The sequence below is a fragment of the Giraffa tippelskirchi genome, chromosome 1, assembly GCF_054371585.1.
Source record: "Giraffa tippelskirchi isolate mGirTip1 chromosome 1, T2T-mGirTip1v1.2.pri, whole genome shotgun sequence".
Classification (NCBI taxonomy): Eukaryota; Metazoa; Chordata; class Mammalia; order Artiodactyla; family Giraffidae; genus Giraffa; species Giraffa tippelskirchi.
The window spans coordinates 177576291-177601580 of NC_137275.1; the positions used below are offsets into that span (position 1 = coordinate 177576291).

At 41.9% G+C, this 25290-nt stretch overlaps 1 protein-coding gene across 3 annotated transcripts in view; it reads left to right on the top strand.

Moving 5' to 3' along the window:
* RUSC2 (RUN and SH3 domain containing 2) overlaps positions 1–25290 on the top strand; it is a 58558-nt gene that overhangs the window by 19226 nt on the left and 14042 nt on the right. Inside the window, exon 1 of one of the 3 annotated variants that reach the window (XM_081507845.1) lies at positions 18220–18364. The exons of the other annotated variants lie outside the window; for them this stretch is intronic. The gene's annotated coding sequence lies outside the window, so the exon portion shown is untranslated. Of the gene's footprint in view, positions 1–18219; positions 18365–25290 lie in introns of those variants that run through there. 3 annotated transcript variants of the gene reach the window in all.

A 25290-nucleotide genomic window follows, 5' to 3' on the forward strand; every position in this document is an offset into this window, starting at 1 on the left:
GCACTTGCAGAAAAAAAAGGTATCAGCATCAATGATGAATAAATTTCTATTTCTACTTTCCGAAAGTGCTGGGGGCCTGGCAAGCTAATGATTGCTGGGCCAGAAAAAGTGAAGCCTTGTATTGGGTTTAGAATACACTATTGCCTTTGTTCTAATGGAGCAGCGGAATATATCCTTTCATTGACACTGCTTTATCAGGCCTTTAGATGGAGCAAGTGGGTGAGTAGAGACATTTCTTTCTGTTTGCATTTTTCTACTTTCTCTGTTACACATTAGTGGAAATTAATAGCTTGTATCTAGGTAAGCAGATTCCTGACTGTTTCAACTGTTCCTCAAGCCAGTGGTGGGGATTATATGCCTGAAAGAAAAGAACTGTACCTCCAAGTACAGGCCAGGTTCACTTCCCAACATGACCACTGTGACCTAGAAGAATAAAAATATGCAAGGCCAAGCCTCTCTACTATATGCATGAGTGACAGTCATAGTTTTAAAATACTTTGGCCCAAAGAATTTATAGCATTTACATTTCTTGCTACTTATCTTTTATTGAAATATAATTGATTTACAATGTTTTAATTTCTGCTCTTCAACAAAGTGATTCAGTTTATAGACATATGTGTGTATATGTAGTATGCTGTGCTGTGCTTAGTCACTCAGTCATGTCCGACTCTTTGCGACCCCGTGGGCCTGCCAAGCTCCTCTGTCCATGGGGATTCTCCAGGCAAGAATACTGAAGTGGGTTGTCATGCCTTCCTCCAGGGGATCTTCCCAACCCCGGGATCAAACCCAGGTCTCCCGCATTGGAGGTGGATTCTTTACTATCTGAACCACTGGGGAAGCCCCAGAATACTGAAATGGGCAGCCTATTCCTTCTCCAGGGGATCTTCCTGACTCAGGAATTGAATCAGGGTCTCCTGCATTACAGCCAGATTCTTTACCAGCTGAGGTATCAGGGAAGCCCATATATATGTATATTCTTTTCCTAATATTCTTTTCCATTATGGATTATCATAGGATATCAAATATAGTTCTTTGTGCTATACAGTAGGACCTTGTTGTTTATCCATTCTATATATAAAAGCTTACATCTACTAACCCCAAACTTCTACTCCATTCCTCCTCCACCCCCCACCCCCTTGGCAACCACCAGTCTGTTCTCTACATGTGTGATTCTGTTTCTGTTTCATAGATAGGTTCATGTGTGTCATATTTTAGATTTCCCATATAAGTGATATCATATGATATTTGCCTCTTTCTGACTTACTTTACTTATATGATAATCTCGAGTTGTATTCTTACTACTTATTATTTGATTGTTCAAATATTTTCTTGCCATCTCACCAGAAGGTGGATACAATTAGCCCCTTCTCCAAATGGTAAACCTAGAACTTGGAGAGGACAGGTACCCTGCCCCAAGATGACCCAGCAAGTCAAAGAAAAAGCCAAGAATGAAAGCAGTGTTCCTATCCAGGCATCCTGCCACTATCCTAGGCATGAGTAGCTTCCAGATGGAGCTGAGATCAAACCGCATATCTCGAGTCATCAAATCTGGTTGATTCTGAGGCTGCATTGTTGTTCTGATGACCAAGTAGATAAGCCTTGAATGGCAGGAGAAAAAATGTACTGAATGGGTGTTCACCAGCTTACCTTCCTACTCCTCAAGATGGTGCTATGTTGTGTCTCTGACTACGGCTATGAGTCAGCCTTAGGCAGGAAGATGATGGAGTCACTATTATTGTGTGCTTGGCTGCTGCTTTCTTTGCACTTCAGCATTCCTACCTGGTGCGTGGTACATTTTTGTCATTCCACAGCAATCTGCTGTGCACATGACCCCTCAGTAGCCTAGACCCATCTATTTACATCAGCTGTCCAGCTGCCAGCCTCCTCACCTCCCTGTCTGCCAGATGGGACTAGACGAAATCTGTGTTAGGACTGCCTTTCAGGAACGTGACTGGGATATCCACAGAGTTCCAGATTCTGTGTTCAAAGTGTAAGGTCCCTGGAACTCTACCTCTATGCCTTGGGGGAGAAGGAGGCTTTCGCAAAAGATTTTTCTAGGCACTGACTCCTGGCCGGATGAGAGCTGGTTTCTTGGTATTTCTATCCTATTGTGTCATTTCTAGGAAAGAAGCTCTAGCCAAATGAATTTTCAAGGGATTTGATATACCTGCTGAAAATGCTGTGCAAATCAAATAAGGACCAGCCTAACCATCCTTTCTTTGAAATATCCTATAAAACCTTCCCAGGTGGGTTTTTTTCTTTTTTTCACAAGGTCAGCACTCACAGCACTAATCTGGGACTTGTGACTGATGAGGCGAAGCTTCTGCTTAGTTAAGTAACAGTCTTTCCTTAATTTTATTCAGATCATTTCAGTGCAACCAGTGTGTGTGTGCGCGCGTGTGTGTGTGTGCATGCACGCGCATACACCCACCCTTCCAAAACAACGTAAACAACATATTAGGTCCCTTGTCCAGGGCCTTCCTGACTCAGGAGGATACTGTGAACAACATCTCTCAATTGAGGTCCACCTGGTCCCAGAGATTTGGGACCAGACAGCTGGACCTATGACAGCTCTGTTTGTTCCTTTTCCCCTTCCCTGTCCCTGTGAATACTAAACTGTTTTCAGCAAGGCTCATTTCCTCCAGAATGCGACTCAGCATCCTGGAGAAGACCGAGGCCACTCTTGTAGCAGGAAGCTGCCCTAGATTTGGGCAGTAACCAGTAGAACTTGATACTGACGCCAGAGTGTAAAAATAAACACCTCCTACAGTGCTGTCTTAATCCATTGGCATCAGAGTTGCTATTATTAACCCATAGGCCTCACAGGCAGCTGTGATGGGCAGACAACAGCCTGGCCGGACCTATCCTGCCAACTTGGGATCAGACTGTTTCTTTCCTACATCTACTGGAATCTGATCTGGGGCCCCTGGAGAAGCACCATCAGTCTGGGAGCATGCCCCACAACAGGTAACACTAGAGATGGATTAGTATCTTTGGTTTGGGAGAGCCTTAGGTTCCTAGGGCCAGCCGGTGAATCTAGAATGTAATGGGTACAGGCTTACTGATTCAGTCCTAGTGCAGGGGAGGGAAAAAAAAAACCAAAAACATGACCCTTTTCAGTTCCTTTGGCTCTTTTGAAGAGGTTTTGCCCTGCCAGTTCCCTGGATCTGGAGCCTTTAGGTTTTCTGGGAAATTGGGAAAGGAAAGAGAGAGGTAAGGACTCCATTGGTCAGCTGACAAAGCTCTAATAATAATAGTAGCCATGACTGAGCACTTACCTTGTGTCAGGCACTTACATGTAATATCTTACTCAATTCTCCCTCAAGCCTTTGAGGGAAAATATCATGACAGTTTTGCGAATAAGGAAGCTGAAGTTTAGTGAAGTTGAGTAACTTCCCGAAGCCCACAGCTAGCAGGAAGAGTGTCCGATTTGAATCCAAACCTGTCAACACCAAAATCCATGCTCTGAATAATTACAGAACCTAGGCTCCTGAATATTCTGGGCCCAGACAAGACTCTTGCCACCTGCTTTAAAAGTTTTTAAAGTAAATATCAGTTTGCTCTCACTTTAGTCTTATAACCAAAGCAAATACAGTATTGGGTACGCAGAAATGGTCTTCTCTGCTGCCTGCTAATAAGGCAGGCCCAGTGCTTTTACCAAGCATCGGGAGCTGGACTTGGAGACCGTCATTTCAAGTCTATTGGAAAACAAGTCACATCTGGGAAAAGGCTTTTGACTTAACTGAGGAGTCTCAGAGACTATGATCCCTCTGCTGAGACGAGGGTGAGACTAGAACATAGCTTCCCAGGAAGCAAGGCTTTGATGGTTTCTAGCAGTCCAGCTGAGGGTGGAGTGTGCTTGAATGAAAATATTTCCCTGAAGGGCAGCTAGGCGTCTCTCTCCTCTTTCTCCTACCTCCCCCACCCTGTCTCCACAACTGGCTTGTGGTAATTCAATCTAGATTCTTCTCATAGCCTACTTTACTGTACATATGTGGCCTTTTATTTACAGCTTTCAAGAGTCTGATTGGATAGCAGCTTACCCGCCCTGCATGACTCCGTCCACTGCCTTGGGGGAGGGGAAGCAGAAAACATTTTGGCTTTGCTTCCTAGAGGCTAGAAGCCAAAAGGAGCAGCCAAAGGAAGAGCAAAGGGTTGACCACACTGAACAGTAGAGAAGCATAGGAACCTTTTTGTCCCAGCTAACTTGCTTCTGCAAATATTCACTTGAGAGTTATCCTCCAAGTAGAGCGGCCCACGCTGGACCTTTCAACACTCACCCTTGGTTCACTGTCTCTGTCTTGGTGATTTCCTGCTCCTTGCTGCTCTCCTGCACCTAGCATTAGGAGGCCCTATCTCTCTGTCTCTTTATCCACTGCTGCATCCTCCACCCCCTCCATCTGAAGAGCTCAACCTGTCAAGGTAGGAATTGACTCTCCTAATTCTCTGTAGTCCTCCCCTCTCTCCCTAACCTGCATCCTCAAAAGAGGTAGATTTACAGCAAGTTCTCAATCCTTAGAGACTTCTAACTGTGGCAGTTAGAAGCCAGGCACTTGGAAGTATGGGTGTGTGTGTGTGTGTGTGTGTGTGTTTCTGTGTGTGTGTATCCATGTATTTATGTTGAGAGGGAGGACGTTTATTAGCACACTGCATAGGGACCTTCCCTTGGGCCCAAGGTTTTAATTTGGCTTAGTTTATAATTAGAGTTGAAAGGTACCTTAAGAAGTTATCTGATTTAGCCTCCTGCCTCCAAACAGGTGCTATGAGTTGAGCTAAGAAGGGAATCAAATGATTGATCTAGTGGAGAAGGGCATGCACTTGCTGGTTGGGTTACTGGAAGAGAATATTTTTCTAGGTGTAATCCCATTTGAGCAGAAGGAGAAATGGGAACAAAGCTGAGTTGATTATCATGGTATTTCTATGGAATAAAGGAAAGAGACCCTTTACAGCTCCATGAGGGTCAGTGGCTTCTAGATTATTCTTTTCTTGAGTGTAATTCCTAGTGCTGCACTCTTCTCACAACTGAGCCTGAGAACTTGTTGGGGGTTTCACCCCAACATATTCTGTCTGTGATTTTTGGTTCCATTAAAGGTGCCTACGTATTTCCAGTTCATAAGGGAGGAGATAGACTTATGGCCACCTGATGCAAAGAGCCAACTCATTGGAGAAGACCCTAATGCTGGGAATGATTGAAGGCAAAAAGAGAAGAGGGCTGCAGAGGATGAGATGGTTAGATAGCAACACTGAATCAATGGACATAAGCAAATTTCGGGAGATAGTAAAGGACAGGGAACCCTGGCATCCTGCAGTCCATGGGGTCACAAAGAGTCAGACATGACTTAGCAACTGAACAATAACAAGACTTGGGGGAAAGGAGATAAACCCACACCAGGTAGTCCTAGGAAAGAGCCCATTCTGTTGTACCTCAGAGTCAGGCCTCTTCTAGACTCTATTTGATTTTGGGGGGTGGACTTTTAGCTGAACCTTTCTGTAACATATTTGAGAAGCCAAACGCAAAGCAAGCTCTGTGCTTCGAAAGAAGACTCTACATTAGGGAGGCCTGATAAGGAAGCAGCTGGGTGTGTCTGAGACAGCCTTTCAGGCTAGGCCTCTTCCAGCACACGCCCAGCACACTGGCTGGCCTCACTTGGAGTCCAAAATAACTTAATGCCAGTCCAGAACAGTGGCCTCCCCAGGTCAGAGCAGCTACACACAACCTGGAGGAAAGACAGACGTGCTCCTGGGCATTGGCTGCTATTCCATTTGTGGAATTGGACTCCTGATGTCATAGCCTGGTGCTCTCAGGCAGCTAATAGCCTGTTTATTCTCTCCTTGCAACTCAGCCCGGAGACTGCAGGAATCACTATTACCACCAGTTCTTAAATCTCCAAATTCTTTCAGCATCTCTCATACATTTTAGTGAGAAGTACTTGTCTTGGAGGAAATTCAGTATCCATCGAATCTCATGGCCTATAAAGACATAGAACCTTAGTAGGCATGGGGGGTAATTATACAAACTGATTTTTCTGAATTCCCCCAAAAAGCTATTTTCTGTACTGTGAAGTAAGTCTGCTGTTGATGTAGTTAATTGACATCATTTTCCAAGCATATATGATTTGAAAGTCATGAAGTAAAAAAGATGATTTCTCTCAGTTTTTGCTTCACTTCCCATTTCCCCAATCCCAACCAACCATACTCAGTCTTGCCTTTGCCCAGAGATTTTCAGAATTTTTTCATCTGAGCCCTAGGGTCCCCTGGAAGTGCCTTTGGGGGGCCCCTCTGAAGTGGAGCATCTGCCTACAGTGTGGGAGACCCGGGTTCAAACCCTGGGTCGGGAAGATCTCCTGGAGAAGGAAATGGCAACCCACTCCAATATTCTTGCCTGGAAAATCCCACGGTCAGAGAAGCCTGGTGGGCTACAATCCATGGGGTCGCAAAGAGTCGAACACGACTAAGCGACTTCACTTTCACTTTCTGAAGTGGAGAGAGGGAGTTGGAATGTATGAGGCTTTAGGCCTTCCCTGCTTCAACCAGAGTTGTTCTATGTATTGGGGCTGAAAAAGTTTGAAACCACTGCTCTGACCCTTATCTTACATCCTGAAACATCTTTCTTGCTGCCGTAGCCCTCCACAGAGGCATGTTGGCAATGGTTTTAACAAAATTATGAGCCCCTCAAATTGAGCTCTTACCCCTAAACACCCAGCACAGTGCTTTGTACACAGCAGAAGTGTGTGCAGTGGATACTTATGACTTGTTTACTTGATTGATTGACTCTTGAGATGATATTAATTCATGGCCTTGGGATGCTTCTACCTCAGAGAAAAGAGTATGTGGTAAATCGTGGTTTATTTTTATTCAGTATGATTTGGGCACTTCTGACCTTTCCTATTGGAATCACTCATGCAGTCTGAGGCAAAAACATGGCCAAAAGGAGTTACCTAACATAGATTGTCTCTGATGTAGAGGATACCTGACTGGGTCAACACAGGCAAGTACTTCCTGCTAATGTCCAAAGAAAAGTGTCCTGAGGTGAAAGGTAAGCAGAGCGACTGGGAAAGGCTAGGGACAGAAATGTATTCGGATCACATTGTCTTATCTATTTTTCAGTACTGCTTTCACTAAAAATTACCTGCCTGATAGTTTCCAAAACTACTTAATGTCTTGATTATGGGAAATACAGATCTTTTTATTTGCTAAACTATACTTAAAACACTGTCCAAGCTGTTTATCTATAGCCTCCAGTGTATATCTACCTATCTTTTGAAGGGCGGAAGGAAGGCTTTATTTTGTTTTAAAACAATTTACATTTTATAAAAGTTATATATGTGTGTGTGTGTGTGTGTATATATATATATATACATATATATATATATAGTTTTTTAAAAGCCAAATATTAAAAAAAAAAAGAAAATTAGTGGGACAACTGGCAAAATCCTCACAATCTGCAACTTCAGATAATAATACTATATTCAGTGTTGATTTCCTTGTTTTGGCAAATGCACGATGACTATATAAGATGGTAACATTAGGGGGTGCTGGTTGAAAAGACATAGGGATACACTCCTAACTATCTTTGCTACTTTTCTAAAAATTATTCCAAAAATAAACAGTTAATTCGAGGACTTCCCTGGTAGTCCAGTGGTTAAGAATCTACCTTCCAATGCAGGAGATGTAAGTGTGATTCCTGGTCAAGGAAGTAAGGTTCCACATGCCGTGGGGCAACTAAGCCCACATGCCACAACTAAGACCTGATGCAGCTAAATAATTTTTAAAAAATTTTTTAAATGATCAAGTTTAAAAAGTTTGTATACAACAATAAAAATCTTCACACTAAAAAAGCCAAATAGTGCCAAATCTGAGATAATGACCATCAAAATCAATAATACCCAGCAAGAGATTATGACCTACTGAATGTTTTTTAAAAAGCTAAGAATCTACACAGATACCAAAAAAATAAATAGGAAGGAAACAGGAAATCTTTCTCATATTGGAATGCCAGCTAATAAATGTAGGAGGAATAATAGAAAGAAAATCATCTGTTTTCAACCATCACAATAAATAGCTATTAATAATTCAGGTAAAATCTTCAATGGATGCTGGTATTTTTAAAGAGTAACAACAATGCATTACATTTCTATAAAATGTTTATAATTTATAGAGCATTTTCACATAGTGTTTTGAATAGGCTACCATTCAGATCTATAGCAAGATGTTTATCTCCCCTTAGCTTCCATATCCTTTTTTTCACTTGGCAGCTCCCTATAGCATAGCCTGGTCCGGGCATAAGAATGCTCAGCAGCCAGTGATTATATTCAGATATGTTTTATTTTCCCATGGATCTTTTTAGTAATCTCTTACTAACTGCTTATCTGTGAGAATTTATCCTTTATTTAAAACATTTTACTCATAGCTGATTTGTGTTCTGTCTCTGATGTTCTTAATATTTGAAGTTCTTGCAGTTTAAATCTAGTTATTTGTTGTTTTCTGTTATTCATTCATATTATCTTGTTTCCATGTATATTTGTGATCTTTGATGCAAATTCATTTTTGCATACTCCTTAATTTTGAGAATCCTGTCGACTTAAGTTGGAGATATTTTTCTCCAAAAGTTTGGAGGAACCATCAACCCTGGATCACGTGAGCTTGCCTGAAGGGTCTCAGCCTAGCTTGGGTTTAGCTATCTCTCGCTTTTCTAGTGGTCCAAGGCTTGCTATTCTGACCACAGTAGAAATGCTTGTGCAAACCACGTAAAATCTGTCGACATAGAAGATGTGACCACCAGGCTCTCACTTTGCAATCTTCACTCTAGGATCATGACTGTGGATATAAATGGTAGCGAAGTACTGACTGAGGACATGGCTGCTCAGTCATCTTTCCATCCTTAGTATGAAAATGGAAAGAAATGAGGGGTTAAGAGAGATCTTGGCCTTGAAGATTTATTTACTAAGCACTTTGCTAAGGCTTAACTTTTTGGTTTTCATCTTCCTTCCTTCCTTCCTTGCTGCTTATCAAATATGCTATTCTCTTACAGGCAATAAATGCCAGTGAGGGTGTGGAGAAAAGGGAACCCTCTTACACTGTTGATGGGAATGTACAGTTTGATACAGCCACTATGGAGAACAGTTTGAAGGTTCCTTAAAAAACTAAAAATAGAGCTACCATATGACCCAACAAACCCACTCCTGGGCATATACCTGGAGAAAACCGTAATTCTGAAAGATACATGATCTGCAGTGTTTATTGCAGCACTGTTTACAATAGCCAGGATCTGGAAACAGCCTAAACACCCATCAGCAGAGGAATGGATAGGGAAGATGTGGTACGTATATACAATGGAGTATTACTCAGCCATAAAAGGGAATGAAATTGTGCCATTTGCGGAGACATGGATAGACCTAGAGACTGTCATACAGAGTGAAGTAAGTCAGAAAAACAAATATTGTAGATTAACTCATATATGTGGGATCTAGAAAAATGGTGCAGATAACCTGTTTACAAGGTAGAGATGGAGACACAGATGCGGAGAACAAACATATGGACACTAAGAGGGGGAATGGGAGGTGGGATGAATTGGGAGATTGGGATTGACATATATACACATGTATAAAATAGATAACTAATGAAAACCTACCATATAGCACAGGGAACTCTACTTAATGCTCTGTGGTGACCTAAATGGGAAGGAACTCTAAAAGAGAGGGAATACGTATATACGTATAACTGATTCACTTTGCTGTACAGCAGAAACTAACACAACATTGTAAAGCAACTATACTCCAATGAAAATTTAAAAATAAATAAATGAATAAAAGAACTGATTTTAAAAGTTAAAAAAAAAAGCTATTCTCAGGCTAAGCTAATCTTCTGAAAGCTGACTTGAGTCCAGCTAGCCCACTGCGCTTGCCATTCAATAGCTTTACCAAGCAAACATCAGTGGTGCTCTACTGAGTGCCAAGACTCTGGGCTCAGAATTACTTATCAAGATATAAGACAATCCCACTCTTCAAAAGTGTGCTGTCATCAAGAGATAAATAACAAAATAAAACGGCCAAGCTGCTGCTGCTTCTGCTAAGTCGTTTCACTCGCGTCTGACTCTGTGCGACCCCATAGACGGCAGCCCACCAGGCTCCCCCGTCTCTGGGATTCTCCAGGCAAGAACACTGGAGTGGGTTACCATTTCCTTCTCCAATGCATGAAAGTAAAAAGTGAAAGTGAAGTAGCTCAGTGGTGTCCAACTCTGAGCGACCGAATGGACTGCAGCCTACCAGGCTCCTCCATCCATGGGATTTTCCAGGCAAGAGTACTGGAGTGGGGTGCCGTCGCCAAAATGGCCAAGACTTGGTACCAAATGAGTTGTATAGACAGCTGATATTGAAAAAGTCCAGAATAAAGACTTTCATGATAAAGAAAAGCTTCCAGACATGGTAGAATTTGAGCTAGATCCTTTAAAAAGAAACAAAAGCAAGGAAAATAGAGCATTCCAGATATCTTCCCAGTGGAGTGAACCAAAATTCAGAATAAATTTGCCATGTGATGCAACATGGTTGGATAAGTAGGAAGGAACTTTGAATACCACATTAAGGAGTTTAGATTATCCTGTAGGCAGTGGGGAGCCACTAACAACTTTTTAGTAGTAAGGTGAGGATGCCAATATTGAGGCAGTACTTTGGGGAAATTAGTCTTATGTCAGAATATAGGATAGCTGGGAGGAAAGAGCCAGAATGAAAGCAAGAAAACTAATTAGAAGACTGTATGATAATTCAGAGGAGAGGTGCCTGCAGGTCTGAACTCAGGTGATAGAAGTAGTGACCGGAACTCGAAAGGCAGTGTAACAAGCAGTTAAGAACACTGACTTTGGAGTCAGAGAGTTCTGTGTCTGAATGCCAGGTCAGACATTACTGACCGAGTTACCTTTTGTTGCTGTTGTTCAGTTGCTAAGTTGTGCCCATGGACTGCAGTACGCCAGGCTTCCCTGTCCTTCAGCATCTCTGAAAGTTTGCTCAAACTGACCAGGTCATTTAATATTTCTGAGCCTCAGACTTCTCATCCATAAAATAGAGATAATAATACTTATCTTAGAGAGTGGTTATATGTATAAAATGAGAGAATGTAAGTGCTTAGCATGCAGGCTTCCCTGGTAGTTCAGTGGTAAAGAATCCACTTGCCAAGCAGGAAATGCAGGTTCAACCCCTGGGTGAGGAAGATCCCCTGAAGAAGGAAATGGTATTCCACCCCAGTATTCTCACCTGGGAAATCCCATGGACGGAGGAGCCTGGCAGGCTACAGTCTTGTTCAGTCATTTAGTCGTGTTTGACTCTGTGACCCCATGTACTGTAGCACACTTCCCTGTCCTTTACTATCTCCCAGAGTTTGCTCAAACTCATGTCCATTGAGTCAGTGATGCCATCCAACCATCTCATCCTCTGTTGTCCCCTTCTCCTCCTGCCCTCAATCTTTCCCAGCATCAGGGTCTTTTCCAGTGAGTCAGCTGTTTGCATCAGAGGGCCAGAGTATTGGAGCTTCGGCTTCAGTACAGTCAGTGGGATCACAAAGAGTTGGACACAACTTAGCAACTAAACAACAAGTGCTTAGCATAATAGTTGGAATGTGGTAAGAGCACAGTAAACTATTAGATCAGGGCCTAAAACACTGGAAGGAAGACACTGGTGATTGTCTGAACGTGCAGAAAGAGTCCAGATAATGCCTATGTTTTCAATGTTGTATCAGTTCAGTTCAGCTGCTCAGTTGTGTCCGACTCTTTGCGATCCCATGGACTGCAGAAAGCCAGGCTTCCTTGTCGATCACCAACTCCCAGAGTTTGCTCAAATTCATGTCCATTGAGTCAGTGATGCCATCCATCCATCTCATCCTCTGTTGTCCCCTTCTCCCCCTGCCTTCAATCTTTCCCAGCATCAGGGTCTTTTCCAAGGAGTCAGTCCTTCACATCAGGTGTCCAAAGTATTGCAGTTTCAGCTTCAGCATCAGTCCTTCCAATAAACATTTAGGACTGATTTCCTTTAGGATTGACTGGTTGAATCTCCTTGCAGTCCAAGGGACTCTCAAGAGTCTTCTCCAGCACCACAGTTTAAAAGCATCAATTCTTTGGTGCTCAGGTTTCTTTATAGTCCAACTCTCACATCCATACATGACTACTGGAAAAATCATAGCTTTGACTAGACAGATCTTTGTCAGCAAAGTAATGTCTCTGCTTTTTAATATGCCGTCTAGGTTGGTCATAGCTTTTCTTTCAAGGAGCAAACGTCTTTTAATTTCATGGCTGCAGTCACCATCTGCAGTGATTTTGGAGCCCCCAAAAATAAAGTCTGACACTGTTTCCATTGTTTCCCCATCTATTTGCCATGAAGTGATGGGACCAGATGCCATGATCTTAGTTTTCTGAATGTTGAGTTTTAAGTCAGCTTTTTCACTCTCCTCTTTCAGTTTCATCAAGAGGCTCTTTAGTTCTTCTTCGCTTTCTGCCATAATGGTGGTGTCATCTGCAAATCTGAGATTATTGATATTTCTCCCGGCAATCTTGATTCCAGCTTATGCTTCATCCAGTCCAGCATTTCTCCTGATGTACTCTGCATATAAGTTAAATAAGCAGGGTGACAATATACAGCCTTGATGTACTCCTGTCCCAATTTGGAACCAGTCTGTTGTTCCATGTCCAGTTCTAACTGTTGCTTCTTGACCTGCATACAGATTTCTCAGGAGGCAGGTAAGGTGGTCTGGTATCCCCATCTCTTGAAGAATTTTCCACAGTTTATTGTGATCTACACAGTCAAAAACTTTGGTGTAATCAATAAAGCAGAAGTATATGTTTTTCTGGTCTTCTCTTGCTTTTTCGATGATCCAGCAGATGTTGGCAATTTGATCTCTGGTTCCTCTGCCTTTTCTAAATCCAGCTTGACTATCTGGAAGTTCATAGTTCACATACTGTTGAAGCCTGACTTGGAGAATTTTAAGCATTACTTTGCTAGCGTGTGAGATGAGTGCAATTGTGCGGTAGTTTGATCATTCCTTGGCATTGCCTTTCTTTGGGATTGGAAAGAAAACTGACCTTTTCTAGTCCTGTGGCCACTGCTGAGTTTTCCAAATTTGCTGGCATATTGTGTGCAGCACTTTCACAGCATCATCTTTTAGGATTTGAAATAGCTCGATTTTGTATAATGGTAGTTTAAAGAAAGCTGATTTGAAATAGAAAAATCAATTTGGTTTTTTTTTATTGGTTGGTTGGTTTTTGTTTGGCGGGAGGCCACACCACGCTGAGTGGAAAATCTTAGTTCTCCAACCAAAAATCTAACCTGCGCCCCTTGCCGTGGAAGCGGACAGTCTTAACCATTAGATCACTAGGGGAAGTCCCTCCATTTGGGGAAGTAAGAATTACCTAATGGGCTATTGGAGATTTGATTCTAGAAGTTCAGGAAGAATGAAGATTTGGAAATCAATAGAATACTGGGAAGGGCTAAACACTTCTCAGGTTGAAAAGATTTCAGGTCTGAGCCCTGCTGTGAATCTATATTTAAATATAGGTCAGGTATTGTATTAAACAATGAAGAAAGAATGATCTAAGAAGAAAAACTAGAAAGCCAAAGGAAACAGAGGGTTTCAATAGGAGAGGGTGGATAAGTGTCAGGCAATTTAAATATTATGAGCTTAAAAGTTAGAACTGCTTTTAGACAGTTCAAGTATTAATAAAAAGAAGACAGACTTCTGATTGTTTAAGAAACAATTAAGGAGAAAGAATTAACATAGTCCATCCTTCTAAGAAAAAAAAAAACAGACAGAAGAGGGAATTGTCTGAGATCCTCGGGTTGACATGGCAGTGATACCCTCTGGTTTCTAGTACACCTGAGTTTCTGCCACCCCTACCCCTACCCAGTTACTGAGCCTTTAAAGACTTCTGCCTCTGTGGTGCTAAACAGCATTGTTCACTGCTGCAGCTTCTTTTTTTAACAGCTTTATTGAGACATAACGGATATCTGTTTCATCATTTAAAGTATCCTATTCAATTGCTTCGCTGGTGGCTCAGATGGTAAAGAATCTGCCTGGGTCCAATCCCTGGATTGGGAAGATCCCCTGGAGGAGGGCATGGCAACCCACTCCAGTATTCTTGCCTGGAGAATCCCATGGACAGAGGAGCCTGGCAGGCTGCACTCCATGGGGTCACAAAGAGTCAGACACAACTGAGAGACTAAACACACATTCAGTTGTTACTAGTATATTCACAGAGTTGGGCAACCACCACCATAATCTGATTTTAGAACATTTGCATCATCCCCCCAAAAATCCAGTACCCGATAACAATCACCCACCATTTTCCCTTTCCCCAAGTCCCGGGAAGCCACTCCAGTAATCTACTTTTCATCTCCATAGATTTGCCTAGTCTGGGTATTTCATATGACAAGGGCTTCCCAGGTGAAATGAAGTCAAACAATACACGGCCTTTAGTGTTTGGCATCTTCCACTTAGCATAATGTTTTCAAGGTTCATCCACATTGTAGCATGTTTCACTACTTCATTACTTTTTATTACCAAATAATATTATGTTTTATGAATATACTACATGCAATTTAATCCTTTCATCTGTTAATGGATATTGGGTTGTTCCTACTTTTTGGCTATTATAAATAATGCTGCTATGAACATTCATATATAAGTTTTTGTGTGAAGATAGATATGTTTTCATCCCTTTAGGGTATATATCTAGGAGTAGAATTTCTGGGTCATATGGTAACTCTATGTTTAATGTTTTGAGGAACTACCAGACTTTTCCAAAGTGATTGAACCATCGTACAATCCTCCCAGCAGCATGTGAGGGTTCTGATTTCTCCACATCATCAACATTTGTTATTGTCTGTCTTTTTTATTTATCCTTTCTAGTAGGGGGAAGTGGTATCTCATTTTACTTTTGATTTGCACTTCCCTAATAACTAGTGATATTTGGTATCTTTTCGTGTGTTTATTGACTACTTGTCTCCTTTAGAGAAATGTCTGCTCAGATCCTTTGTCCATTTTTAAATTGGGTTATGTATCTTTTGTTGAGTTATAAAAGTACTTTATGTATTCTGGATAGAAGTCCCTTATCAGATATATGATTTGCAAATGTTTTCTTCCATTCTTTGAGTTGTCTCCCCCCTGCCTTTTTTTCTTTTCACTATCTTGATTGTATTCTTTAAAGCACAAAAATTTTAAACTTTTATGAAGTCCAACTTATCTGTTTTTTCTTTTGTCACTTGTACTTGTGGTATCATGTCTAAGAATTCATTATGTAACTCAAGGTTATGAAGGGTTATTCCTTTTTTACTAAGCTTTCTTTTAATAGACCTTCCCCCCCCCCTTATGAATAGCAGGGGTCTTCTCTGTCAGCCTTTTGAGTCAGATCTGCACACCACTTACTTTCATTTACACTCTCACTCTTTTTGGACTACTTTAATTCAATAAGACTTTGACTCACCATCTTCTACAATCTAAACACTGCTAGTATTATGGGAAACACAAAATAAAAAAAATGATACTATCTTAAGCTCTGGATATTGTGAATACAAAGATGAATATAACTTGGACTTTGCTATCTAAAAGAGCCATTAAAGCAGATATGCAAAAAAAGAGCATAATCATGTCAAGTAACAAGTGATTTACTTAATCAAAACCTCTCATGAACTGATATCAGTTTCCAATGAAGTTTGCATCAGTATACAATGAAATGAGAAAAATATGACTATGTTTTTTTAATGAAATGATAAAAATAATTGATATAAGGGTTTTTTTGTTGTTGTTATTGTTTTAATGATCTTACTTGGCAGTATAAGAAATTGGCAGCCTGTATTGATCCCCTGGCTTTTGTGGGATTTTTTTCTTATCTGTAAAATCAACAATCTGCAACCACAGTTCAGTAGACAAAGATCATTTCTGGCTTCAAGGTGATCAGTGAAGACTTGATGCAGGAGTTGATCTGGGCCTTGTAGGTTTTGGATAATTCCTTATAGGTTTTGTCAAGTGTAACAGGCAGGAGAATCTGAACAAAAACAGCTGAGTGGAAAGAGCTTATGAAACAGGTTTGAAGGACTACATGAATGGAGGATGGAAAGTAAGGTTGGATAGAAAGTGAGTAGACAGACAAGATGGAGGGAACTTGAAAGCCAAAGTGAGGAGTTTGAACTTGATTCTCTAGGTATTGGATACCATTAAAAAGGGCAGGAGGAGTGAATGTTGAATAAAGATAAGACTTCAGAGTAATAAATCTGGCAGTACTAAGTAGGAAGTAAATTGCAGGTGAGAAGACTAGTTAGGAGGCATTGTTTATAATGTGATGGCATTTATAGTTTGTTTCTAGCCAGAAAAAAAATCGATCTTCTCATCAAAGCCTTATAGATCTTTGGTAGTAATTGGTGGAAAGTAGGTGATGATGTAGTCTGTGATGTGGTGAAGTAAGTTAAACTCTGAAAATATGATAGCTGCTACCTGCTGTAGGCAACTGGAAACATTTCCAGAGTAAGTAGCTTTCCAGTGCACAGCTTAGGCTCACAGAAATTTCAGAGACAAGGACCCTGGGTCCAGAGCTCTAACTGCAGCTCTGAGCACTGGTTGAGATTGACTTTGCCCCTGTCTACAGCTGCTTATCCAGTCTCCTTTGAGGTCTATTCCAGCTAGGGGAGAGGGAAGCACAGTGATACCTTCCAACATCCCAGAGGGGACCACTCATGGCTAGTTTTATGAACAGCAGCCTCCCTCTCTCCTTTTTTCTGCTTTGTAGGATCATGGGGCCATGGCCCCTCAAACAGGTCAAGGTTGGAGATAGGTTTGGGGGGTCTTTAGCCACTTCTCTCTAACTCAGCTCATCTCAGCATAACATCAGTGGGCACTTGAGTCTCGTAGGGAATAGAAGGAACAATAAAGGGCAAGAAAGGACATCTCTTCTGGACCCTGAGTGGTGGCTGATGTGGTCCTGGCCAGTAGACCTAAGCCTTCTTTTTAGGGCCTGAAAATCCAAGGGCTTGGCTGTGGAGTACAGATAGTGGTCCATACTGGAAGGAGCCCTGTGACGGCTAGTGCTTGAGGGCCAAGCCCAGCTTGAGACCATCCCTGTTCAAGGATGCCTGTGGGCGGCCCTGGCTGGACAGAGACACGCTGCTGCTCACGGGGCAACTGGCTCCAGCTCTGGCTTCTCCACTGTTTCCTGATTCCCACAGAACTGGCCCAGAACCTGACAAGGGTGGAGTAGGGAAGAGGGGGTAGAGGGCTCTGTAGAGCTTCAGAAGGAACTGAGGTTTCTCTCTGGCCTGGGGGAGACCACTCCTTTTCCTTAGCCTTCCTTTCTCTAGGAAAATAGACTTCCTGCTCCCTGGCCTGACCAAATGGACACCACCTCCCCAGAGGCCCAGCTGGTCTCTGCTCAGCACTAACCAAAAACTGATGTAGGTGAGAGGGGGGAGGATTCTGCTCCAGTCACACCAACAGACTCTCTGAAGATCCAGGGAGCTGAACTGGACCCTGTGGGAAGGGGCCTGCAGCCAACTTGATCCTAAGGCTCACTACCACTCGTTATATGGAAGCCTACCAATGGCCCAGTCGCTCTCTCTCTTTTTTTTTTCTGATTCAGATCCCATTTCTCTGAAGAGGCACACCCTAGATAGCCTAGTGTCAAGTCTAGGAACTTGATGTTACTGCTGGTGGAATGAAGACATCCCCACAGCCTCCCTTTGGGCCTGCAGGAACCCCCTCCCCGGCTGGCCGCTCCACCCTGAGGCTAGTCTGGAATCCTAGTGAAAGGAAAAGGCTGGAAAACAAGGAGTCATTCAGAGTGGGTGAAAAGAGGAGGGAGAGGTTTTCTGGCTGAGATCTAAAAGGAGGGGCCTGAGGAAGGAAGGAAGCTCCCAGCCTCCTCCCAGACCTTTTCCCTGAGACTCCGAGGAATGAGAGCGGAGCCGGGCCCAGCTCCCTAGGCTTCTCTTTGCCGCTGGGAGAGATCTCGCCTTGCAGCACTGCCTGCCCTCTGTGGCTGACTCCCTTCTCTACCCTCCCCCTTCCCCAGGCTAAAGGGCCCGCAGGGACTGACAAGGGAGGGAGTCTTGAGCGGCTGCACTGTGGGCATGCCTGTCCCTTTCCCTTCCCCCTTCCCGGAGGAGCAACGTCACCGCAGCACCAGCGGCAGCGGCAAGGATACTGGGCTGGGATTGCGCAGCCTCCCTGCATTAGCAACGATGCCATTGTATTAGCAGAAATCAGATCTTAGGAAATCAGCCCACTTGCCCCTGTGCGGGCCTGTGGAACAGTGCCTCAGCTCCAGCTGTCAATATAGAGCTTGGTCGGAGTGCCGCGGAACAGAAATCCCGGGATTCAGCTAAGACACCTTACAGAGGTATGGCTCAGCGGAGCTGGGGGGAGGGGCAGGACAGGGACGCTAGAATAACTGATCAGCACATTTGGGCCCTGGCTTCTGAGGGTTGGCTTTGTCTTTCCGAGAGGGAGAGAGAGCGAGCGAGCGAGCGAGCGAGCAAGCGAGCAGGAGAGCAAACGTTAGACAAGCTCATCCATGCATACTTTCGGGCTGTGGTGCAGAGATGGGAAGAACAGAGGCTGGGGCTGATGCTATTTTGTCGAGAAGATCTCCTTCTTCCTTTCTGAGCATTTCTAATGAAGCTGCTATAGTGTGGGTCAGGAGAGAGGGGGTCAGAGCTGGACACAAAGGCTTAATGGGAAGAGACAGCTGTACAGCTCCTGTAAGTTTATGATGGAGACCTGCAGGGATCCACTCAGCCTTCAAGAGCAGGCACTGGGAAGGGGAAGCATTGAGCCCATCTTATCCCTCCATGTACATACATACATGCACACAGACACACATTCCACATCTTCTGGTGCTGCAGGAGCCACGAGGCTACAGATAAGGATGGAGTAAGAAAGAATGTTGACCAGAAGGCTCCACATTATAGGGAGAGAGAGGATGTAATGCCTAGGACACTTGATCTGTTATCATTGGCCTTCTTATACAGGCTTAGATTCCTAACAGGAACAGACCTAAGGATAAGTCGATACACCCAAATCCACCCTCCTGCTCTCTCCCCTTCAGTCCTGTCCAAGAGAGAACCCAGACAGGAGAAGGCTTAGCAGTCCTACTGAGGCTCCCCATCAGCCCTCAAGTCAAGGTCAGATTGCTGGAGAACAACTGAGTTATCACTATCTTCCCATCCTCCTTCAGGAGGCCAAAAAAAAGAGGGAAGGGGTTCTGTGACTGGCAGAAAGATCCTGATGACCAAAGACAAGGGAAACCTTTCTCTGGAATTTAAAACTTTTTCCTGCCCAGAATTACCCAGAATTCTGTTGCTGAGAAGATAGAAAGAATTCTTTAAATTCCCCTCTCCATTAATCACCTTGGTGGAGAATTCAAAAATATACACTATTAGGAGTCAGTAGTTCCATGTTGTGCAAAATGTGATTGGGTAGGGTAATACATTGGGAAATTGTGGGAAGGTGTTAGTTCCCAGGAAGCATCTAGGAATGTGAACTATAGTGCAAGGGAAAAGGGTATTGAGAACTGTGAATGGGACAGGGAGATGTGAGCTGGAAACTGGAGCAGTAGCTAGGATTAAAGAGTGTGATTAGAGCCTGGGGCATTAATATGAAAGGGACTATGGGTTCAGAGACTAGCAAAGTGGGTAAATACAAACTGTGTAAATGGAAACTATGAGTCCTGGTGGCTCAGATGGTAAAGAATCTGCCTGCAATGCAGGAGACCTGGGTTAGATCCCTGGGTCAGGAAGACCCCCCTGGAGAAGGAAATGGCAACCCACTCCAGTATTCTTGCCTGGAGAATTCCATGGACAGAGGAGCCTGGTGGGCTACAGTCCATGTGGTTGCAGAGTCAGACACGACTGAGCCACTAACACATTCACTTTTAAGTAGAAACTAGAGTGTGAGCCTAGCCAGGAAAAAGTAGGAAGTGTCTGCGTTGGTAGCAGGGTAAATGCAGGGACTTTGGGAAGAGGGTGTGACCCCGATCATTTTCTGAGAGGCAGTTGCAGTGTAAAGAATTAAGAATTGAACAGACCTAGGTTTGTGTCCATCTCAGCCATATAATTATGGCAAACTGTTTACACCTACTAAGCTTCAGTTTTCTCATGTGTAAAGTGGGGATGATTATGTCTACTTTAAAGGATTATAGTGGAATTAGAGATGCTGTATGTCAATCACCTTGAGTGTAAGTTCTCAGTAAACGATCACTAATAAATAGCATTATGATGATTGGCCAAGAGAGACCTGTTTGTGATGAGAACCAGGAAGAGGGCTCTTGTGGAAAGCTTTCCCTAATTGTAGGGATTCTAGACCTTGTAACTTTATGCTGACCGAGCCCACCACTTCTCTGTCCATCTGCTAGGCAGAGCTAAGTGCCTTCTTCCACTTTCTTCTGGGTTTTCTATTCCCCCCACCTCCATCTCTCATGTCTCTCCATTTCACCAGGGCACAGGAAGAGACTGGGATGTGCTCTCCCTTCTCACTGCTTTCTCTTCACCTTTCTTAGAGCTCATGGGCCACAGTATTAAACTTGTCTTCTTATAGAACATGACACTCCCAAGGGAAAAGTCTAAGAGAAATGCTTTTAGTAAATGTGTTTTGTGGTAATTGAAATCAAGTCATATATACCATATACTCTCATTACATTCCTAACTGATGGAGAAAAAAGGTCAAAAGTTAGGATTCCTGACTCCTGACTTAATTCTGTCGTTTATCCCCTGAGAGTTCTTGGGCAAGTCATTTCTTTTTTCTAGGTGTTGATTTCCTTTTTTTTTTTTTAAATGAAGTGATCTGCCTGCACTGGTGTGTTGTTGTGACGGTCAATGAGATGACATACATGAAAAGTGCTTTGTAAAAGATGTGAAAGTATGGGGGCAAAGCACAAGTACTAAGACTTGTGAGATGCCTGTAGAACTTTACCTTAGTTGGCTGAGCTGGAGTTATCTGTGGAGAAACTATTGCCAAGATTGCCCCTGGTCATGTGGAGATCAGGAGGGAGTAAGACTTTCTCTGAGATACAAATGTAAAATAAAATGAAATCAGCCAGTGAAAGAGCTTTACACTTAAAATAGAATGCAACACATTCTATTCTATTCTATTCTATTCTATATTTTCGCTTAATATAAAAGCAAAAACTATACAACATTTATTTAAAAAAAAACAGGAAAATGTCTTGGGATAGGCAAAGATTTCTTAGAACACAGAAAGCTTTAAATATAAAGAAAAAAACAGATAAATGGAACTTCATAAAATTAAAAACTTCAATTAATTAAAAATACCATTAAGAAAACAAATGGGCAAACCACATTTGAAAAAAAGCCACTTAAGAAAATATTCTCAAGATGTGTATTTGACAAAGGACTCATATCTAGAATAAATTTAAAAACTCCTGCAACTCAACAATAAAAAGACAAGCAAGTCAATTTTTAAAATGGGTAGAACAGGAGTCAGTAACTAACCTACCATGCCTACTGTGTTCCAAGCACTATGCATGGGTTCTAGGGACAAGGGGTTGGCTATATCCCAGTTTCTGACCTCAAGGGACTGCAATCTAGTCTGGGGACAGATGCGTGAACATAACCTAATAAACTGTCAGCACGCTCCTGCCTGAGGTTCTCCATCGCCCTCCACATCCATTTATGTTTTATCCATGATTCAGAGAGAGTCAGCTTTCCAGACTCTGTGAGTTGCTATGTTTCTTTATTTGAATGCATATATGACACCCAGTCATTGGTTTTATGGGTCAGACAAATTCTTCTGTGTATATATTTGAAAATCGTGCTTTGAAAGGGGAATGGTGGGGGTGGGGAATGGAATTCCCTGGTGGTCCAATGGTTAGGACTTTGTGCTTTCACTGCTGAGAGTGCGGGTTCCATCCCTGTTCAGGGAGCTAAGATCCCACCAGCCATACGTGCACCCAAAAAAATAAAAAGGGGATGGGGGTGGTATTCATTGAAGAGCAAGTGATGGCCATAGCCCATAGGTACTCCTAACATTACTGCTGTGTGTACAAGAAAGTTCTTTGTGCTCCATTTAGTCCAGGCCTCAAATTATGGCCTGGACTCTGGGGCAGCCTAGTATTATATTTAGGGGTATGTCCCCTCCCCTAGCCCTGATCGACAGTATCTGTAGTGCTTAAAGGAAAAAAGCACTTTAAAAGCTGTTCAAATTGTGTACATAACAAATACTTATTTTTAGAAAATACAGATGAAACAAAAAGAATAAAATTTAAAATAATCCAGAATCACTGAACAGCGATAAGCACTGTTAACATTTTGTTGTCAAGTCCACAGGTTGTGCATGCATAGATTCAACCAACTGGGGATCAAAAATATTCAAGAAAAAAGGATTCCAGAAAGTTCCATAAAGCTGTACTTGAATTTGTCATGCTCTGGCAACTATTTAAGTAGCATTCACATTAGGTATTATAAGTAATCTGAAGATGATTTAAGGTAAACTGGAGGACATTTGTAGCTTATATGCAAATACGGCACCATTTTATCTAAGGGATCCGAGCATCCTTGCCTTTTGGTACTGTGTATGCTTTCAAGTTTTCTTCCATGCATATTGCTTTGGTTTGAATGTCTGTGTCTCTCCTCCACCAACTCCGCATTAGGTCTTGAGAGTAGAGCCCTCCTAATTGAGATTAGTGCTTTTATAAAACGGAAAGATCCCTTGTCCTTTACACTCTGTGTAGAAGGTGCCAGCTATGAACCAAGAAGTGGGCTTTCACCAGAATACAGCCGTGCTGCCACCTTGATCTTAATCTTAGACTTCTCAGCTTTCAGAGCTATGAGAAATACATTTCTGCTGTTTATAAGCCATCTGATCTGATGTATTTTGTTATACCAGCTTGAAGACAGATACAGACATATATTTATTTACAATAATGGTGTCATACTGTACATATTGTTTGTAATCTGCTATTTTCACTTAATGTTTTGTGAATATTTTCTCAAGTCAATAATACTGAAATTAACACAACATTGTTTTAATGATACTATGTTCTCTACTTTTCAAATTGATTATTATTGGAATTTTAGGGTGTTCCCAACTTTTAGTTATCCTTGTGGCATATATTAATATATTGGGTTGGCAAAAAAGTTCGTTCAGGTTTCCCATAATGTCGTATGAAAAACCCTAGCGAACTTTTTGGCCAAGCCAATATTGAGCCCAAAGTTTTCTTGGCAAAGGAAGAGAGAGATGGGAAAGAGTGAAGGGGAAATTATCTCATGTACCTCAGAGCAAAATGTCCTAAAAATCCTCTTTATCCCTCTCTTTTTGTAGAGATTTTTGTATCCCAATACTTCAAGGCAGCTCTTCCTCTCTTGTTCTCATCTTATCTGTGCAAATATGCATTCCTCTCCACTGCTAATACTGGTTCCCTTCATTCCCTCTCCTTCAATCTTCCCATAAACCTTAATCTTTTTTCCTATTTAAATTTTCTTTTAAATAACAGCTTTATTAATATATAATTCACATACCATAAAATTCACCCTTTTATAAAATTGAGATATAATTCACTTTCCATAAGACTCTGGAGTTTTGGTTTTATTCACAGACTTGGGTAACCATCACCACTGACTGATTTCAGAACATTTTCCTCACTCCCAGAAGGAACCTCCACACTCATTAGCAGTCACTCCCCATTTTCCACTCTCTCAGTCCCTGGCAACCACTAATCTACTTTCTGTTTCTGTGGATTTGCCTATTCTGGACATTTCATGTGAAGGAAACCATATAACATCATGCAAAGAATCCTTTTATGACTGGCTCTTTTCACTTACCTTTTTGCAGTTCAGACATACTGTATCATATATCAGTACTTCACTCATTTTATTGCTAAATAATATTCCATTATCTATACCATGGTATATCTGTTCATCAGTTGATGAACATCTGGATTGTTCCCACTTCTTTGGCTACTGTGATTAGTGCTACTGTGAATATTTGTATACAGGCTTTTGCGTGGACATATGTTTTCATTTCTCTTGGGTATATACCCAGGAGTAGAATTTCTAGGTCATATGATAACTCTATGCTTAACATTTTGAAGAACTGCCAGGCTGTTTTTCCAAAGTGACTGTCCCATTTTACAATGCTTCAGCAACGTTTGTGGGTTGCAATTTCTCCCCATCCTCACCAGCATTTGTTATTGTCTTCTATCTCAGTGAGAGTGAAATAGTATCTTGTTGTGATTTTTATTTCTCTAATAATGATTAATGATGTTGAACCTCTTTTCATGTGCTTATTAATCATTTGTATGTATTCTTTGGAGAAATACCTATTCAAGTTCTTTGCCCAATTTTTAATTGGGTTACATAGTTTTTATTGTTGAGTTGTATATTGTTTATATATTCTGATTCTAAGTCTCTTGTCAGATACACAATTTGCAAATATTTTCTCTCATTCTGTGACTTGTCTTTTCATTTTTTTGATCGTGTCCCTTGGAGACTCAAAGGTTTTTGAGTTTTATGAAATCTACCTTATCTATGTTCTCTTTTATCACTTGTTCTTTTGGTATCTTATCTAAGAAGTCATCCAATAATAACCTTAATCGAAGAGAATGAATTTACTCCCATGTTTTCTTCTGTAGCTCTTAGTCTTGTGGCTTATTTAGCCTCTCTGGTTTCTGCCCTTCTGCCTGTCTACTCCTTATGCTAGTCAACACACAAAGGCTTGGAAAGCCCAACAAAGGAGGCTTCCTCTCAGAAAGGAAAGGAGGAAGAAAGATGGGAAATACTTGCTTTTTAATTTTCATATAATTTAACTTAACACAAATGATATATTTTAATAGTGTCCCTCACACATATATTTATTAGCCATTTGAATTTTTTCTTTTATGTGTTGGCTGTCTGTGTCCTTGAACATGTGTGACTTGCCTGGCTCTTTACTCTACGTGAAGAGCTCTGATCCTGTGATCTAAATGAGTTACACTTTAAAAAAATTGGTGATATGAAGGTTCAGCTAAATGATGGAGAACTTAGGCAATGAGGGATTTAGACTCATTGTAGGTAGAGGAAAATGATAGGAATGATAAGGGAAAGAAGAGAAATGAATGAATTAGGAGAAATTAGGTATGAGAAGTCTGAGCAAGTGAAGGCTTTGAGGACCTGACCTTGATAGCACAGGAGACTAGAACTTGAGAGGGGCCATTCTGCCATGTCCAGCCAAGCGACCAGAGAAGCTCAGAATGGGCTCCGTGTAGAGAATTTGACCTTAGCCTATCAGAGGTAAAACCAGGAAGGAAGACTTTTTAGGGGACCCTCATAGAGA